The 19,973-nt window shown below is 45.5% G+C and overlaps 1 long non-coding RNA gene across 1 annotated transcript; it reads right to left on the bottom strand.

The window, feature by feature from the left end:
- Positions 1–3,992: 3,992 nt before the first annotated feature.
- LOC100607035 lies at positions 3,993–5,441 on the bottom strand. The gene is made up of 2 exons (XR_122160.2): positions 5,323–5,441; positions 3,993–4,255 (listed from the first exon to the last, which is right to left on the bottom strand). It is a non-coding gene; the product is annotated as an uncharacterized LOC100607035 (long non-coding RNA).
- Between the last annotated feature and the right edge of the window lie 14,532 nt (positions 5,442–19,973).

Genomic DNA, 19,973 nt, shown 5'->3' on the forward strand with positions numbered 1-19,973 from the left:
ATTGTGACTTACACATTTGGTGCCAGGTATAAAGAACCATTGCCTAATTCAAGGTCATGAAGATTTACTTCTATGTTTTCTTTCAAGTAGTTTATAGTTTTAGCTCTTACATTTAGGTCTGTGATCCAATCGGGCGCTAATTTTGAATTTGAATCCCCTTTTCTCTCTCTTATAGACACTTATGATAACATGTAGGATCCACCCAGACAATCCAGGAGAATCTCCCCATCCCAATACTCTTAATTTAATCACATCTGTAAAGTCCCTTTTGCCCTATAAGGTGACATTCCCAGGCTCTGGGGATTAGGGCATGGATATATTGTGAGACCACTATTCAGCCAGTGGCAATGACCTTGGTGAAAATAGTTTACCCACGGCTAGGGTGCAGCAGCAGAACTCAGAGGGCTGAGCTGTGCCTGGGACCTGGGTTGGGTGACTCATTTGAGTCTTGGCTATGAGGGAGATGTAGGGGAGGGAAACACCAACATTTAAGAATGGGCTTGTATTAGTCAGGGTTCTCCAGAGAAACAGAACCATTAGGTTCCCCCCTCTCTCTCCCTCCCCCTCCCTCGCGGGGGTACTGAAAAATCCCAAGATCTATATAGTTCAAGGGCCAAAGAAGCAAGAGAGCCAATGGTGTAAGTCTCAGTCCAAATCTGAAGGCATAAGAAGACCAATGTCCCAGCCTGAAGACCGACGCCAGGCAGAGAGAGGAACATCTTCTTCCTTAGGACTTGGTTCTATTCAGCCTTCAACAGACTGGATGAGGCCCACCCACATTGGGGAGAGCATCTGCTTTACACATTCCACCAATTCAATGTTCATCCCATCCAGAAACACTCCCGCAAATACATTCAGAATGGTGTCTGACCAGATATCAGGGCAAGTTGACACATAAAATTAACCACCACAGAGCTAAAACCAAACCAAGCCAAACAAAACAGGTATCTGACAGGAAGAGGAAGAATGGCGAGTCAGAAAAGGCAGAGGGGAACAGGAGAGGATGGTGTCAGGTAGCTCAACAGAGGGGCAGATTCAACAAGGGACCGTTCAGCATCATTAGGTGTCACCACAAAGACAAGAAATGGACTGAAAAGCTCCCTCTGCCTTGGGCATGGGGCTTAGACTTTGCCAGGGTGTGGGGAATAGCAGGGTATCGGAGAGGGAAGCTGACTTACAGATGTCTGATATGGGAACATGAGCTGCAGATGCAGAAATAGGGATATGGAATATTATTTTTTGTTGTTGTTGTTTTTGTTTTGTTGTCGTTTTTGTTTTTGTTTTGTTTTTTTGAGACAGAGTCTCATTCTTTCATCCAGGCTAGAGTGCAGTGGCGCGATCTTGGCTCACTGCAAACTCTGCCTCCCGGGTTCAAGCAATTCTCCTGCCTCAGCCTCCCGAGTAGCTGGGAGTACAGGCAGGCACCACCACACCAGCTAATTTTTGCATTTTTTAGCAGAGACAGAGTTTTATCATGTCGGCCAGGCTGGTCTCAGACTCCTGATGTCAGGTGATCTGCCCGCCTCAGCTTCCCAAAGTGCTGGGATTACAGGCGTGAGCAACCGCGCCCAGCTTTTGTTGTATTTTTTTGTAGAGATGGGGTCTCCCTATGATGTCCAGGCTGGTCTCAAACTCCTGGCCTCAGGATATCCTCCTGCCTTGGCCTCCCAAAGGACAGGGATTACAGGCATGATCCACTGAGCCCAGACGGATATAGATTGCTTTGTAGAAGCTTGGCTAAAATGGAAAATAGAAGCAAAATCACAGTCTGTGGGTGAGGATGAAGGGCCCCAGACTTTTAGGGGCTGAAACAAAAAGTCCCAAAGTCTATGAGCGAGCAGAGTAGCCTCAGCCCTCCGAGCTAATAAAGACATGACAGAAAAGTTGTGGTCCTCAATTTTTCAACTATAACTGAAAGGGCAGCCTCTATCTTCCGTGCTTAGATCCTCAAAGCCATGTATCCGGAGCATAACATGACCAAGAAAATTCCTGCACATATCCCCAAATATTAGAAAATTAGAAGCATTTGCAAGCCCAGCCCTCAAAGTTGGGATGAGATGACTTCCTTTACTCTGGTCCTTGTGTGAGTTAGTGAGTCAGAGAAGTGCTAATGTTGAGAATGACATCCCATAGCTTGCCCCTGTATGGGCAAAACACCTCTCTTTCTCCTTCTGAGCAGCTTTCTCTTCTTTTTCTTGGCAAGGGCACGGCATTTGTTTGGAGAAACATGGACTAATCTGGAGAAATCATGATAATTTGATCTTGCCTTTTCTGCAGTTAGTTTTCATTCTGCCTTGTAAAAAATGAAGCCACTCTCCCAGTGTTTAGTTTTATCCTCCTTTCTCTGTCTTCCTCACTAGGTTTGTTTCTCTCCCCTCTTCTCTAGGTGCTCTTCCCTGGGCTGCGATGGTTTGTGCTATACTTTCACATTCTTCTGCCTCTTTGTTCTCCACTCACTTCATTCCAGCCCCTTCTGCCCACCCACCCTGCTTTCCTCTGTTCTCTCTCGTTTTGATCAGGAGAAGCTGCTCCCTGGGAATCTGAGACCCTCTTCTAAGCAAGAGCTAAAGACACCACAGCGAGGCCGCCGGAGTCCTCATCTCCCTCTGGAGGGGAAGGCAGGGGGCTAAGAAGAGCAGCAGCCCCGGTCCAGCCCGGCTTGCACCCAACACAGAAAGGGCGGCAACCCTCATCAGCCCAGAGGCTGCGGAATCACAGAAACACATTTGAGTCTGCCTTTGTGAAAGAAAATGATCCTCGTGCAGGCAGGTGGTACTATTTTGGAGAACATTTTTATGTGCAATTTAGAGTGCACATTCTACACACAGCTTAGACAGAAATAATCAGTTTAATGTGTGTCTGCACTGTCATGCGGTCAAGCTTTAGGTGAGAGCAGATTTACACACTGAAATCAAAAGGAAATAGCAGGAGCCGTCTTCTGCTACATTCCATGACAATAAATGGTCACGCGATGGAGGGCTGCCAACCCGACTCTCCTCTCCTTTTATTCCTTCCCAGAAAGTGCTTGCGTTTGAAAGAAAATTAGTTTCCAAGGTGCTTGAGTGCATCTGTTAAATATTGATTGTTATTAACAGGGGACACATGTAAACAAAGGCTACATAAATAGAAAGATGCCTGGCAGTGAGGAACAAGTATGCTTCTTGTCAGGCGGTTTTCCTTAAAACAAAGCATAAGGAAGTTTATAGAAATTCTTGAGTGGGTGTTTTGGTTCAAGAAGATGTCCTGTTTCTCTGGTGTCAGCTACAGACCGTCTCAGTCAAACCAAGGAGCTTCACGTTTACGGCACTGGGCATTTGTCACTGTGTGTTGTCATTAAGGAAAAAAGGGTTTGCTTGCAAAGGGGCTGGTATAGTAGAGAAATACAGTGAAATAACATGGTTCCCAGCATCCTTTTCAGAAAGTTCACCCTCCAAATGAAAGAATTGAAGATGATTTTTTAAATGCACACACCATTGAAAGCATGCGAGTGCCAGTACATCAGGCAGTTAGAAGCCCCTAAGTCAAGCCAGAGGCAGATCTACATACAGGGTAATATTCAAAATATGCATGTGTCACCCTTTGGCTCTCTGAAATAATGAATCAGTGTGGACTTTGCAAAAGCAGCCGGGCCGAGGGTGCCGGATCGCCACCGTCAAAGACTGCAGAGCTGGAGAGAAGAAAGTTTTAGATGAAAGGGGAGCATTTTCCCTCTGAAATGAAATAATTGTGATACAGGACTTGATTTTTTTTAAGAAAAACAATGTTCTTCCTGCTGTGATGAATTTATTCTGGAGGTTTGAAAGGAAACGTGTCCCCCCTGAGAGCATGAGGACCACGAGTCTGGAGGGTGAAGTCCGCGATTTCAGTACATGTGTTCTCATTTATCAAGGGGCGGTGCTCGGGTGTGAAGGGGGAGAATACCAAGGGTGAAAAGATCCAAGGGGATCAAATTATTTTTCCATTTGTCTCAGAAAAAAAAGAAAGAAAGGAAATAAAAGAGGGAAAGAAAATCATTTCATTATGTGGCAACCAAACACAACCAGGGGTAGCAACCAGAGGTAGCAAGCAAGTAGCAACTTTGTTCTTCAGAGCAGTTCACTCTAGGGTGTCCTGAGTTTTCCAGGGTGCAGTCTGTGACTATGGAATTTGAAAACAGCAGGAGCACAAGAACAGAAGTTGCATAGATGTCTAGAGTTGTCATCTCTCGAATGCCCTCTGCAGTGAAGATCCCTTCTAGCGCCACCTGGATGAATCACTTCCAGGGGAAAGTGGAAAAAGAAAACGATTACATTGAACATTGACTTCCATGCTAGGCATATTATATGCATTTCTTTCCCTCTAAATAAATTCTGCAAAATAGGTATGATTTTCCCCATTCCAGAGATAAGCTGAAAGTTTCAATTATCTTATGAGCCCTGTTCGAAGAGGCCCCGCTAGCAGTGGAGGTGAGATGGAGTGAGCTAGCAGTGGAGGTGAATTGGAGTGGGGCCTGTCTGCCATCAGCGCCAAGTCTTGTTTAGTTATTCCACTCTGCCTTCTCAAGGTGTCCCTGACATGTTGGCTGGAGTTCTGAAGGTCCATTTAGCAACACAGGATAAAGGCCACAAGGATCTCCCTCCCTCTATCACTTAAATGCTATTTTTATGTATTTATTTACTGTTGAGACAGTGTCTCACTCTGTCACCCAGGCTGGAGTATAGTGGCGTGATCATAGCTAGTGAGTAGCCGCAATCTCCTGGACTAAAGCCATCCTCCAGCCTCAGCCTCCTGAGTAGCTGGGAGTGCAGGCATGTACCACCGTGCCCAGCTAATATTTTATTTTATTTTTTTTGTAGAGATGGGAGTCTTGCTATGTTTCCCAGTCTGGTCTTGAATTCCTGGTCTCAAGCAATATTCCTGTCTCAAAATCCCAAACTGCTGAGACTATAGGTGTGAGCCACTGCACCCAGCTTTAAATGCTATTAAACAAGGGAAATCAGTAGGTTGGGTAGATGTACTCAAAGGGCAGGAATGAGAACAACACACTGAGACTCATTTGGGGAACAGGAACTGTGCCTTCCAGTCACCGTGGGGTAAGGCAGAATGGAGTAAGTCCTAAGGGCCCCCTAATGCATCCAGTATGTGATGGGGAGAACAGTTACTCATCACCACTGGGGATTAACAAGATCTCATCTGCTGGTCTGGTCGCTTGGCTGTGCTGTGACACCTGACACTGGCTGATGATCAGAGGTTTTACCAGCTTTAGAACACAGCTATGTGTGAAAGCCTTGGGCTCTGAACCTGATCCACTTCCCAGGGGCCCTTCAAAGGGTTAACATTGACCTTCCCCGTCCAGACCCTTACCATGGGGCCACAGCCTTATCTAAGTAACTTAGTCCCACGCCCTCCACCCTCCACCCTCTGTAAGCCTTTCTCTCAGGCTCCTCCACAGAGGGACACTCATAAAATTCCTGTTGGTCATCACCACATTCCAGAATTCCTCCGTGGTCACAGATTGGGCTTCACCTTGACCCTGAGTGCTGGGCTGCAGAGAGTTGAAATCCGTCCCCAGGTTCCCCATAGTTCAGGGGAGAGAGAGGGATGGAGCTGTCCCAAGCCCAGGCCTCTGCAGTTGTTTGAAACCTGAGCCCCTGCTTTTCTTTGAAGTTTAAATGTGGACCTATTGTTTTTTCCTGATAATAATAAACAGGGTCAGGAGAGAGGAAGGCAGTTGAGGAAAGAGGAGGTGGGCAGGCAGCAGTCTTGTCAAGTAAAATTACCCCAACTCTGCCTTTGAAGGGGCGCAGGCTTGGTTCTGTGGTTGGTATGAGAGTGAGGGGGCTGGCCAGGCAGGGGGCGATTTGCAAAGACATCGTGGGTCCTGAAATGTGGTCACCGAGGGAAAGGGGATATGCGGCCGTACAGTAGGAGGATGGGCCATGGTCCTGCCGGACGTGCCAGGGCAGCCTGGGCTCTGGCCGCAAATGTGACCTTCCAGTCCCTCTCATTGCCTGTTCACTGCCCCCAGGAGGTGTCTTCGGCCTCCAGTGAGTGGCTCCAAACCATGAGTTTGTTTGGTCTAAAACCCTTCCCTGCCCTTAAAGTGGCAGAAGCAAATGTTTGGAAACAAAAGTGAATTGAGAGTGACAGCTCATGACCTGGCTCTGCTGTGTGTCCAGCCAGTGTCCAAGCGGCCATCGGACACTGTACCATGAGGCCAGAGTTGATTCCTGCAGACTGTGACTCCGAGAAGCAGCCCGAACCACCCACCTCAGAGGAGACAGGCTCTCCCCACAGGATGAGTGTTTGTGTTGCCTGAGAATCCACGGGCCCAGTGGTACTGCTCCTAGCACAGGAAAAGCAGACAGAATGTGTGCGGGGTGAGGGCCTGCAGCAAGGTGGAAGCCCTTTCCTCAGCCCGAGGCTTCAGCAGAAGGCTCAGCAGTCCAGCAGTCTCAGTTTCCCACATTAAAAACATAGGAGTGGGCCATGTGTGGTGGCTCACGCCTGTAATCCCAGCACTTTGGGAGGCTGAGGTGGGCAGATCACTTGAGGTCAGGAGTTCCTGGTCAACATGATGAAACCCCGTCTCTACCAAATACAAAAATTAGCCGGGTATGATGGTGGTTGCCTGTAATCCCAGCTACTCAGGAGGCTGAGGCACAAGAATCACTTGAACCTGGGAAGCGGAGGTTGCAGTAAGCTGAGATCACGCCACTGTACTCCAGCCTGGGCGACAGAGCAAGACTCCATCTCAAAAACAAAAACAAAAACCATGGGAGGGAGTGAGAGGCAGACCAGGTTCAAGGCTGCAGCCCTCGTCCCTTACCATGCAAGTGACCTGCAGCGGTGCTTTAAAGTAGACTCGAGTAGTACTAGTTGGCTCTGGGGGCTGACGCGAGGATTCAGTGAGGCAACATATGCAACCACTTGAACAGTCCATCGCCTTCCAGTTATTAGCCATCATGATTCAGCTAAAAATCAGCCAAGGAGATCTGTAGAGGGGCCAGTGTTGCCCTGAGCCAGTCGATGGAAAGTCCGGGCTTTGAACCCTTGTCTCTCTGGGTAGGCAGCTTTCAGGATGGCTGTGATCATCCCGGCCTCCTGGAATTCACACCCTGGAAAATCCCTCCCCCCATATTGTATCCATAGATCCAGCAGAAGTGACCATATGTCCTGTCCACAATTAGGTGGCAAGAGCCTGTGGCTTTTTTCTCGGGCTCTCCGGCTTGGTCATTCACTCTCACCCAGGGAGCCGGCCACCGTGCCCGAGGACAGGCAGGCCACCCACAGGGAGGCCCAGGTGGTGAGGAGCCAAGGTCTCTGCATTGCCAGCGAGGAACTGAGGCCAGGCAGCAGCTGTGAACCAGTTGGAAGCAGAGCCCTGGTGTGGCAGCCAGGCTCAGCCAACAGCCCGCCTGGAACCCAGCTGAGGCTCCGGTTCCCATCCCACAGAAACCGCGAGAATAAACTGCGAGGTTTGGGGAAATTGGTTACATGGTCATAGACAAATACGTCTGTCTTTACATCACACCCTTCGACACGGTTTTTCATTTTATTTACTATTTCAGCGAATATTTACCGAGTATCTGCAATCCGCGCCAAGCCTCGAGTTCAGGGATCCGCAGAAGGCAGGGGCCTGGGGGTGGGAGGGGTGGGGGCGTTGGGAATGGGGATGGGGTGGGTTTGCAGGCGCCAGCCCGGGAGGGGCCAGAGAGGGAACCAGAAGACTTCGGGGAACTAAAGCCTAAAACAGGAGTGGAGAAGGGCATGGGCACATAGGGCGTGGAGAGAGAAGCGGAGAGGCATGGGGGAGATTCAGAGCCATTAGGAGGGGTGGGTGGGGGACTGGCGGGCTGAGTGTGAGCAGACGAAGGGCTGCTGCAGCTCTCAGCTCTCACCAACTGTGTGCAGCCATCGGGCCCTGCAGCTTCTCCGAGCGCCACGTGTGGACTGGACGCCCCGGAGCTCATTCTCATTAGGTTCCCAGGAGATGGACCTTGGGAAGAGGGACCGTTCGTTTCCTGGAACTGCCATAAGAACGTACCACAGACCGGGGGGCAGAACTACAGAAATGTATTGTCTCATGATTCTGGAGGCCAAAAGTTCAAGGTCAACGTGGGGGCAGGGTTGGTTTCTTCCAGGCCTTCTCCCAGCCTCTGGGGGTTTCCCCACAAGCTTTGTGTTCCTCTGCCTCTGCATCACCCACTCTTTGCCTTCATATCTGCATATGGCCTTCATCTGCACCTGTCTCTGTGTCCACATTTCCCCTTTATAAGCACACCAGTCACAGCGGATTAGGCCCATTCTGATAACTTCACCTAAACTCCATCACCTCTCTAAAGACCTTATCTGCAAATAAGGTCCTATTCTCAGGACTCTAGCATAGCTTTTGGAGTGGGAGGGGCTGGGGACACAGTTCTACCCGTAGCAGGGACGTGGCAGGGGTAAGCTGAGGGAAGTCTTTTAGGATCACCCAGGAGTTCATGAATCATTACAGTCTCCAGATGGCTTTTACAACGTGCCCGGGCCGTTAAGGAGGCAGAAACGAAGTGATTCCGCTGGTGTCAGAGGAAGAAGCCACCCTATTCTCCCCGTGTCAGTGCCAGCAAAAACATGGCCCGTCTTTCCCTGGAGCCATAGGTGGCGCTGTCTTCAATAGTGTATCAGGTGGCTCAGGCTGCCATAACCCACAAGCCAAATACCACAAACTGAGTGGCAGGCACGACAGAAACGTATCTCCTCACAGTTCTGGAGGCCAGAAGTCCAAGGTGAAGGTGTCTGCAGGGTCAGCGTTTCCCGAGGTGCCTCTCCTGGGCTCGCAAACACTTGCCTTCCCGCTGGGTCCTGACGTGGCCTTTCATCGTTCACAGGCCCCCGGTATCTCTTCCTCTTCTTACAAGGACATCTGCCATCGGTCATACTGGAATAAGGTCTTACCCTAATGACCTCATTTAACTCAATTTCTTCCATAAAGCCCTTGTTTCCAAATAGTTACATTCTGAGATACTGGAGCTTGGGTCTTCAAAATATTAATTTTGGGAAGGGGGATACAATTCAGCCAATACCAAGTAGCTACAGAGAAAGTCAGTGTTCTTACTTATTGAGGACCAGCTAAGTTGGTCTTTAAGTTGAGCAGAAGAATGGATTTCCCCCAGGAGGCTGTGGGGAGACTTCCAGATGAAGGTGTCTTAAATCCACGCCAGCGTGGAAGTCTCCAGGCCTTTACAGGCCCCGCGCAGCACCTCAGTGTTCCTTGCCTGCAGGCTCTCCCCTCGTCCCCAGGTCTGTGGGGATAGCTCTGGGCAGGCTGTTCTGTCTCCCCTGTCATGGTAGAGTGGCTGCCGACCCCTTTGGGGCCAAGCAGAGTGGACTTCTGTTTTGACTATTCGTTTTCTCACATTTTCCCTTTAAATGTAGACTTGTCTTCTCTCTCCCTTTCTTATTTTTGTTGCTAACCCCCACTGTTCCTCTTCGATGTAATTTTAAAGTGAAAACACATGGCTGCAAACCCAGATCTCTCCATTTACTCAGCTGCACCTACTTATTCAATTTAAACTGGAAGGCCAGTTTACAAACTTTCAAAAATAAGTCCTGGGCCAATGAGGAGAACTGTATAAACACAGGTCTAATTTCATTTCTACTTGTTGCATTTTTTTCTCTCTCTCTCTTGCAAATGACCTTCCTAGTTTAAAAGCCAGAACATATGTGCATACACACATATGCACACACATATTTTCTTTCTGGAAGTTTCTTGATTTCTAATTCTGTGACAAAATAAACAGGACTTGAACGAAAAAGGAGAATTTTCAAGAGATGGTTTCCAGCAAACTGTCAATTAACATTAGTGACATCATTCAACACAGTATCAGTTTAAAGGGCTTTAGGACAGTGTTTGGTTATTAGAAAAATGGCTAACTGAGTGAGTTCTGCTTTTCTCCAAGAAAGACACACATACGCTATTTTGTCTTAACTGTTGATCCTAATCCTCTTTCACTTTAGAAAGGAAAAGGAATGCAGCTAGCTTCAGAAAATGGGGTGAAGAACATATCTCTGGTAGCCCAGCTGTTCATATTTTGGTATAAAGGAACAAATATGAGAACATTAGCTAACCCTGAAAAGCCCTGGAAATAAATTCAACTTGCTTTATTTTACCCTACAATAACCAATACTATAGCCGTATATATTTGACCCAACTCAGTCACAGCGTTTTGACTTCACATTTCTGGCACACACAGAATCATCCAGAAGAGTCATTGAACTATCAGGTATTAATTTCTTGCTATTCATAGGGCCCAGGACTACACATTTTCATGTATCATATATGACCCTCCCAAAATGCTTGTTCAGGAACCTGCCCAACATCACCTTAGCAGGTAAGGGGTAGAAGATTCAAAACCACATCTTGTGAAGACAAAGGCAGTGCTCTTCCTCTCAACTGGGAGGTTCGAACAAGTCTGAGGTCTTGTCACATTTTCAGATGTCACAAATGAACCTCCATAAAGCAACACTTTTCTTATGAACTGAACCGTGTGTCCCTGGAATTTATACATTGAAGCCCTACCCCGCTGCATTGCAGCTGTATTTGGAGGTAGGGCCTTTAGAGAGGTAATCAAGATTAAATGAGGTCAAAAGAGTGGAGCCCTAATAAGATAGGACTGTGGCCTTATAAGCAGAGGAAGAGAGACCAGGGACCTCCCTCCTTATTCCCTTCCTCTCCCTTCTCCTCCCCTCTCACACAGGAAGAGGCCATGTGAGAACACAATGAGAAGGTGCCTTGGCCAGGCACGGTGGCTCCCGCCTGTGATCCCAGAATTTTGGGAGGCCAAGGTGGGTGGCTCACTTGAGGTCAGGAGTTCGACACCAGCCTGGGCAATATGATAAAACCTCATCGCTACTAAAAATACAAAAATTAGCCGAGTGTGGTGACGCACACCTGTAGTTGCAGCTACTTGGGAGGCTGAGGCAGGAGAATCACTTGAACCCAGGATGTGGAGGTTGCAGTGAGCCAAGATCATACCACTGCACTCCAGTCTGGGCAACAGAGAGAGACTTCGTCTCAAGAAAATAAATAAAATAAAATGACACACACAAAAAAAGAAAATATAAAAGAAGGTGACTTCTGCAACCGAAGGAGAGAGTCCTCACTAGAAACCAGCCCTGACAGCACCTTGACCTTGGACTTCCAGTCTCTAGAACCATGAGAAAATAAATTCTGTTGTTTAAGCCACCCATCTGTGATATTTTGTTATGGCAGCCAAGCAGACTAATACAATTGTGTTGGGGGATCTTGGCTGGGGGCTGCTTTCCTAGTTTTATATCCCCTTGAAAGAATGAGACTTTTGCCCTTAATAGCATCCTATGTTTTACTCTGTGCAGGAGCCATTATGACAAAACCTGGAGAAGTTCTTGAACTTAGGACTTTATGGAAGAAGTGAAACATTAGATGACTGGACCCACACTGGAAATGAAAACCATAATGGCCTGAAAAAAAAAACAAAAAACACTACTAGCGAAACACAGGGAAATTACAAAATTAACTTCTATTTTCTACTTGATTTAAAAACTAGTGAAAACCTTCCAAGAGGTGTGACTTAGGGTGTTACTCTGATGGAACCTAAGTTCTGCCCAACCTCAGCCTCTTATAAGGCTGCCCCCCTACCCCCTTGACCCTGTCCTATTTTGCATATTGCAACAGCAGTTTGTATATCTGAATTTTTTAAAAAGAAATTAGTCTGTAGATGCGCAATTGTTGGGATTCATTTTCAGGACATCCTGTTATCAGTGGTTCTAAAGGGACTTCTTCCTTGCTATATTTTCTTATAAACATTTGAGGTTGGTTGTTGATGATCTTCTCCGTCGGCTGGACAGTTCTTCCACCATCCCAGTTGGTTCTCTGCTTCACCTCCCCAGCTCTTCAGCAGAAGAGCGATTGCTAATGGAATCCACAAGGCAACGAATTCCCTGTTTGAGACAGAGTCCTCCCTGTGTGATATTATTTCATATCCCTCCAGCTGCGGGCATCCAGGGGTGTTATTTAAAAAACAAAACAAAAACCATTTTGTGCCTGTTCTTATATGGGCTACCCCGTAATGAAGTTCATTATCCTGACTGCATTCCAAACAGCTGCAGAAAATGTAAGCCGGCTCTGCCAACACTTACTCATCGAATGCTTTCCCCCTTCCTAAGAGGACTTCCTTTGGTACACAGGGGCCTCTGTCTTCTGGTTCTCGGTTTAGTAACAACCAGAAACAAAAACAAGCCTAAGCAGGTTAGGAGGTAACACCTCAGGTGCAACATGGAAGAAGCTTTTCATGAGTTTACTACTATATATTTTTTTTTTTTTTTTTTTTTTGCCTAAGCAAAACTTATGTATAATAAATGGCAAAACTGGCCAGGCACAGTGGCTCATGTCTGTGATCGCAACAATTTGGGAGCCGAGGTAGGAGGATCGTTTGAGGCCAGGAGTTGGAGACCAGCCTGTGCCACATAGTGAGACCCCGTCTCTACAAAAAAAGAAAAAATATATTAGCTGGGTGTGGTGGTGTGTGCCTGTCACTCCAACTGCTCTGGAGGCTGAGGCAAGAGGATCACTTGAGCCCAAGATTTCGAGGCTGTAGTGAGCTATGCTTGTGCTGCTGCACTCCAGCCTAAGCGACAGAGTGAGACCCTGTCGAAAGAAAGAAAAAGAAAAAGAAATAAAGAAATAAATCCTGAAACTATTCCTTTTTTACTAATAAACAATGTGTAATTGGGGATCTAGGGGGTGGTGGTGTGGTTTCAGGAATGGATATTGTGGAAGTAGATTCCTCATTGACAATCTGAGGTCTCATTGATCCCAGGACAACTATGCAGCCTGAGACTTGTAGTAGTCAGGGTTCTCTAGAGGGACAGAACTAATAGGAGATATATATATATATATATATATATATATTTTTTTTTTTTTTTTTTTTGAGACAGAGTCTCACTCTGTCACCCAGGCTGGAGTGCAGTGTTGCCATCTCAGCTTACTGCAACCTCCACCTCCTGGGTTCAAGCGATTCTCCTGCCTCAGCCCCCTGACTAGTGGGGATTACAGGCACATGCCACCGCGCCCAGGTAATTTTTGTATTTTTAGTAAAGACAGGGTTTCACCATGTTGGCTAGGCTGGTCTCGATATCCTGACCCAAAGTGCTGGGATTACAGGCGTGACCCACTGCACCCAGCCGAGGATAGACATATACATGAAAGGGAGCTTCTTAAGGAGAACTGACTTACACGATCACAAGGTAAAGTCCCACAGTAGGCCGTTAGCAAGCTGAGGAGCAAGGAAGCCAGTGGTGGATCCGTTCGAGTCCCAAAACCTCAGAAGTAGGGAAGCCTTCAGTCTGTGGCCACAGGCCCAAGAGCCCCTGGCAAATCACTGTTGTAAATCCAAGAGTCCAAAAGCTGAAGCCCTTGGAGTCTGATGTTCGAGGGCTTCCTAACATCCAGCACGGGAGAAAGATGGAGGCTGGAAGACTCAGCAAATCTGCTCTTCCATCTTCTTGTGCCTGCTTTATCCTAGCCACACTGGCAGCTGATTAGATGGTGCCCACCCAGACTGAGGTTGGGGTCTGCCTGTCCCACTCCACTGACTCAAATGTTAACCTCCTTTGACAACACCCTCACCAACACACCCAGGAACAATACTTTGCATCCTTCAGTACAGTCAAGTTGACACAATATTAACCATCACAGACCTGATCCCTTTTCCTCATTGGATCAACCACCTTAAAATGAACAAAGTCCCAAGAAAAGATATTTTGTATTTGAACTCTTTAGAGCCTTTCTTTTACTTTTTTAAAATGAGTAAAGTAAAAACAAAACTAATGCCATTCTTGCTATCAGCCCAGGGGAGAATAAGGGTTTAGGGCTTCTAAACCCTTCTGAGCAGGCCACCTGTAGATCATCAAGAAGCTGAGTCTCCTTTATCAGCATCCCAGCAGACAACACAAGGACCCTAAAATGCTTTATCACCAGTCACTACTCACTTACAAGATACCATTCATTGTCTAGGACTTGGTTTCCAGCTTTTGTTGACTCCCTATATTAGACATTGTCATTATGGTTTGTTCAGTTTATTGTTTACATTTACTTATGCACCTACCAGGTTCTTGCACAGGATTTCTTTTTGCAGCTCATGTCTCTCTCTCTGTGATCCTTTTTCTTCTGCTTGAAGAATATTAAGTCCCTTTTTGAAGGTCTGTTTTAGTTAAGCTCTATTTTTTTTTGTTGTTTTGTTTTGAGATGGAGTTTTGCTCTTTCACCCAGGCTGGAGTGAAGTGGTGAGATCTTGGCTCATTGCAACTTCTGTCCCCTGGGCTCAAGCGATTCTCCTGCCTCAGCCTCCCAAGTAGCTGGGATTATAGGCACCCGCCACCACGCCCAGCTAATTTTTGTATTTTTAGTAGAGACGGGGTTTCACCATGTTGGCCGGGCTGGTCTCTAACTCCTGACCTCAGGTGATCCACCCACCTCGGCCTCCCAAAGTGCTGGGATTACAGGCATGAGCCACCGCGTCTGGCCAGCTCTCATTTTTATTTACCTGAAAATGTCTTTATTTCACTTTTATTCTTAAAAGAATTTTGCTGTGAATATAGTATGATTAAAATACAACATACTACCCATTGTTTTCTTCTGAAGTGCTTTAAAAATATTAGTCTTTTGTCTTCTGGATCCATTGTGTTTCTTGTTGAGAGGTCAATTTTCTGTCTGATTGTATGGTTTATAGGGTGATCTGTCTTTGCTCTGTTAGAATCTTCTCTTTGATTTACAGCGTCTATATTACCACTGCAATGAATCTAGTTGTACATGTGTTTTATTTATCCCATTTGGGAATTATTATGTTTCCAGCATTTGAAGATTCAAGTCTTTTATCAGTTTGGGAAAATTCTTAGCCATTATCTTATTGAATATTGCTTTCTTTCCATTCTTTGGAATTCCAATTAGATATATGTAGAACTTTTCATTCTATCCTCCATGTCTTCATATTTTTCATCTCGTTGCTTTCTGTCTTGTATTCTAGCAAGATCTAAATTTCAGTTCACTAATTCTTTCTTCAGCTGAGTCTAATCTGCTGTGTAACACATTAAGCTCATGCCTTACTAATTGTATATTTTATTTTCTGAAGTTTTCTTTGGTTAGTTTTGAAATCAGCCCGGTCTTTTGAGATGGTGTGTTCTTCTTTTTTCTAATATTTACTCTTTTATATTAATTTTATGTGCATTCTTTTATATTTGTTTTAAATTCATTCTTTTATATTCATTTTAAATTTATTTTTATATTAATTCTCTTTTCTTGTTCTCCTTTCCTTAAAAATAACTGATATAGAAGTTGAGAAAGAATTACTTAGCAGATACCAAGGGTATGAGAGTCCTCTGTAAGGCTTTTTTTTTTTTTTTTTTTTTTTTTTAATAAAAAGCAGTCCCAAATAATTTTCTAACTAAGAACAGCCTGCAAGCTAGGAGTTTGTATGGGTGAATGCCAGCGGGGATTAGACATGTTCAGGATGGCAGCTCCATCTTCTCTTCTCTGCCAGCCACCTGTACTATAAAGGAGCAGACAAGATGGCACTGATCATCTAGAAAGCCCATTTGCATAAGAAGATTAGGGTGGGGTGACCAGCCTTCCCCATACACTATGTAGACATCATACCTGATCAAACCAATCTGTGAGCCCTGTGTAAATCAGATGCCAGCTTCTCCAGACTGCCTATAAAATCTGATACCGTCCACCACCTCCTGCTTTTTCGGACATCTCTCTCTCTCTCTTTCGCAAGGAGCTGCTCTCCTCTCTCCTTTTTTCTATCTATTAAATTTTCCACTCCTTAACCCACCCATATGTGTCTGTGTCCTGAATTCTTTCTCGGAGCACAACAACGAACCCCAGGGTATATACTCCAGACAGCGTAGCCACTTCATAACTGGTAGAATTTCAGAATATGGAAAACACATATTAAAAAGACATAGCACATTAAACATAATTTTAACACATTTTTATATTTGTAGTTCTCATATTTGTAGTATTTAGGAGTCTAATTCAGCTGTTGATTACTTGTACTGATTCATATTCCTAGTAGAATGTTTTCTTTCTCTCTCTCTTTCACTCTTTCTCTCTCCCAAGAGCTCATTTTCCATGCAAATTTAATCATGGAAAATTACTGAAGACTAAGGTCCATTTTTCCAAGGACAATTTGCATTTTTTTTTTCCAGGTGCCTAGGGAAGTAACAAACTAGATCCACTTTAAATGGAAGCCTTGGCTTGAGGCCTTCAACATCACACAGATCATTGGTTGGGCTGTGATCATGAATTTTCAGTAGAGACTGTTCCCCTTCTCCACACAAAGCCAAAGAGAAACAAATTTGTTTCCTTTTTTTTGTTTTTTGTCTCCTAGTTCACTCTTACACCTTAAGAATAGCCTTTTAGGAATTCTGGCTTTATCGTGTGTTGAGGGAGTGGGTGGGTGCGGGGGAGGTGGGTGGGCTCTGTTCCAACTCTTTAGTTTGATGGGTCCAGGTCTTATCTTTATTTCTCCACAGGGCTGTGGAAACGGGATTGGCAAATAGCCTTAGGGAAGTTTGAAGAATTTAGCTTTCGGAATTCACAGTTGAGCTTTGATACTGGCCTCTCGTGTGCTCCCCTTACATTCTCATGGGCCCCCACATTTTCAGGTGTGTAGTAATGGGATGGTTTGAGAATAGCGAAGCCTCCATATTACCAAAATAGAGTCTAAATGGTTTGCTCTGATTCTTGCTAAATTGTTTATGTCTCTTTACTTCATGTATTATATGCCCTACTTTATAAGCTTAAAATGCAGTCTACTCTGTTTTCCCAATATCCCCATGTCAGGATCCCACATGCCTATTCATTTACTTCGATAGTTTTTGCTTCTAAACTTGTGCCTGTTTTCTCCTTAGAACTTCGGGTCTGGATTTCTCATTACCGTATTTTTTATGAGGAACAACTGGATTTCATTCCCAAACACTGACCACTTCCATATTTCTCTTCACCTTATGGAGAAATCTGCCAGGGATAATGCAACAATTATTTAAATTTTTCTTTGGTCTCTCTATGAACCAAATATTAATGCCCTTATAAAAATCTGCACTACACTTAACAAAAATCAGTGTAGACACTCACAATCTTTGATTTTGTATATAGATGTGTGAAGTTTTGTGAAACAAGGATTTTTAAAAAATCTTCCTCATTTACAATTTATAACTAAGTGGTCTGGGCTTGCTTTCAGAAGAACTTATTATAGCCCCCTTGTCAAATCCAATAGGAAGATGGGTATTCTCCTGTTAATTAATGAATTGTGAGGCTTCTGTTGTTAAGATCCCTCTAATAAGCAACACATGCTCTCCAAAAATAGTTGGGGCTCCTGATGCCAGGAGGATTGTTCATTTTTTCCAGTACCTATTTGTTTTGCTTCCAGGGGCAGAACTGAAGGTATGTTTGGAAATGACAATGAGGTAGATTTTTTTTTCTATACAAGAAAAGCAAGGCCAGGCACAGTGGCTCATGCCTGTAATCCTGGCACTTTGGGAAGCCCGGGCCGAGGTAGGCAGATCACTTGAACCCAGGAGTTTGAGACCAGCCTGGGCAACATGGTGAAACCCTGTCTGTACAAAAAATACAAAAATTAGCCAGGAGTGGTGGTGTGTGCTAATCAGGTCCCAGTTAATCATGAGGCTGAGGTGGGACATGTGCTTGAGCCCAGGAGATTGAGGCTGCAGTGAGCCGAGATTGCACCACTGCCCTCCAGCCTGGCTGACAGAATGAGAACCTGTTTCTTACCAAACATTTTTAAAAAAATAAATGACAAAAACAAGCAAAACATTTGAATCTGTTCTAACAAAGGGGCAAGGTCTGTCTGTATTCTCCATCTCTTAAAAGTTCTAGAAAGGAGATTTCTTCTGGGAAGCCTGTAAGTCCATGTTAGTGATGGAGGAAGAGAACCCTCTATAACCAGAACGATGTAGTTTGTTTCCATCTTGTTAAGATATATTAGTGTAATTTAAGAGTTAGGAAACAACTGCCTACTTCAATATCGGCAGCTGCATTCTCTGACATTGATTTTTGAGTTCCTTAAGTGCTAATTCATACATTTAGGCTCAGGGGACACAGCAGAAACCCTGCCACTGGGAATCAGTTGTGCCTAGGGTGCTGCTAATGTTCTGAGGGGTTGAAGTGGATATGAAGGATTGTCTGTTTTTAGAATTGTTCAGACATCTCTTCTAGGTGTATGTTGAAGTCCATTAAGAATTAGGTGGGGGCTGGGTGCGGTGGCTCACACTTGGAATCTCAGCACTTTGGGAGGCCCAGGCAGGGGGATCTGCGGAGGTCAGGCGTTCGAAACCAGCCTGGTCAACATGGTGAAACCCCATCTCTACTAAAAATACAAAAAAACTAGCTGGATATGGTGGGGGTGCCTGCAATCCCAGCTACTTAGGAGGCTGAGGAAGGAGAATGGCGTGATCCTGGGAGGTGGAGCTTGCAGTGAGTCGAGATTTCGCTGCTACACTCCAGCCTGGGTGACAGAGTGAGACTCCGTCTCAAAAAAAAAAAAAAAAAAAAAGAGGTGGAGCTGGGCATAGGGGGATTACTCCTATAATCCCAGCACTTTGGGAGACACAGGACAGAGGATTGCTTGAGGTCAAGAGTTCAAGACCAGCCTGGGCAACATGAGACCTTGTCTCTACAAGAAAAAAGAAAATTAGCCAGGCATGGTGGTGCATGCCTGTAGTCCCAGCTTTTCTGGAGGCTGAGGCCGGGAGGATTGCTTGAGCCCAGGAGGTCAAGGCTGCAGTGAGCCAAGATTGGGCTACTCCACTCCAGCCTGAGTGACAGAGCAAGACTCTATTGAGAGGTGAAGCCAACTGGACTTCTGGGTTGGGTGAGGACTTGGAGAACTTTTCTGTCTTACAAGAGGATTATGAAATGCACCAATCAGCATTCTATAGCTAGGATTATAAAACGCACCAATTAGTGCTCTGTGGCTAGCTAGAGGTTTGTAAGATTGACCAATCAGCACTCTGTAAAATGGACCAATTGGCAGGACCTGGGCAGGGACAAATAAGGGAATAAAAGTTGGCCACCCCAGCCAGCCGCAGTTACCTGGGTCTCCTTCCACGCTATGGAAGCTTTGTCCTTTTGCTGTTAACAATAAATCTTGCCACTGCACATTCTTTGCGTCCATGCCACCTTTGAGAGCTATAACACTCGCCTTGAAAGTCCGTGGCTTTATTCTTGAAGTCAGAGAGACCATGAACCCACCGGAAGGAACAAACTCCGGACACACTATCTCAAAAAAAAAAAAAAAAAAAAAGAAAAGAAAAGAAAAAAGTAAAAGTGAGGTGGGTCCTGAATTGCCTCCTGAGGAGCACCCTGGCACTGCTTGCAGCATTCCGTGTGGCCGGAGCACCAACAGCAAAGTCACAGCACCCAAAGGTGCGAGGTCACCTCTTCTCCACATTCACTTCCTTTTCTTCTCTAACTTCCCATCCTTCACATCTCAGCTTCTGGTCATCACCCCTTCCAGGAAGCCCACCCCAGCCTGGGCAGAGATTCTCCTCTTTGTGCCCCTGCACTCTGCCCACAGCCCTACCAGAGTGGCGATCACAATATCCACTGGCATCCGGGATTCTGGCTTAACAAGCGACATTTCAGAACCGGGTTATGGTACTTTTGTTGGTGTAATACTGATTTTTCAGAATTTCAATCTGAAGTCATATTCATTTATATCTTGATATGCAATTACATAAAATAAAGACATATGGTCTTTACATTCAAACTGAACAAAGGTGCACATGTTTAGAAAGGGCTCTGATCACATCCCTTCTCAGTTTAAAACCCCTCCCAAAAGATCTCCCTTGGATTCTCATTGTTTCTTCTGCTTATTCCTCTGTTTCATGTCTCCTCAAAGCAGTTTTGAGTTCCAGTGAAATTCTATCGACTGGAAAATCATTTAGAA

The sequence above is a fragment of the Nomascus leucogenys genome, chromosome 9 (genome assembly GCF_006542625.1).
Source record: "Nomascus leucogenys isolate Asia chromosome 9, Asia_NLE_v1, whole genome shotgun sequence".
Classification (NCBI taxonomy): domain Eukaryota; kingdom Metazoa; phylum Chordata; class Mammalia; order Primates; family Hylobatidae; genus Nomascus; species Nomascus leucogenys.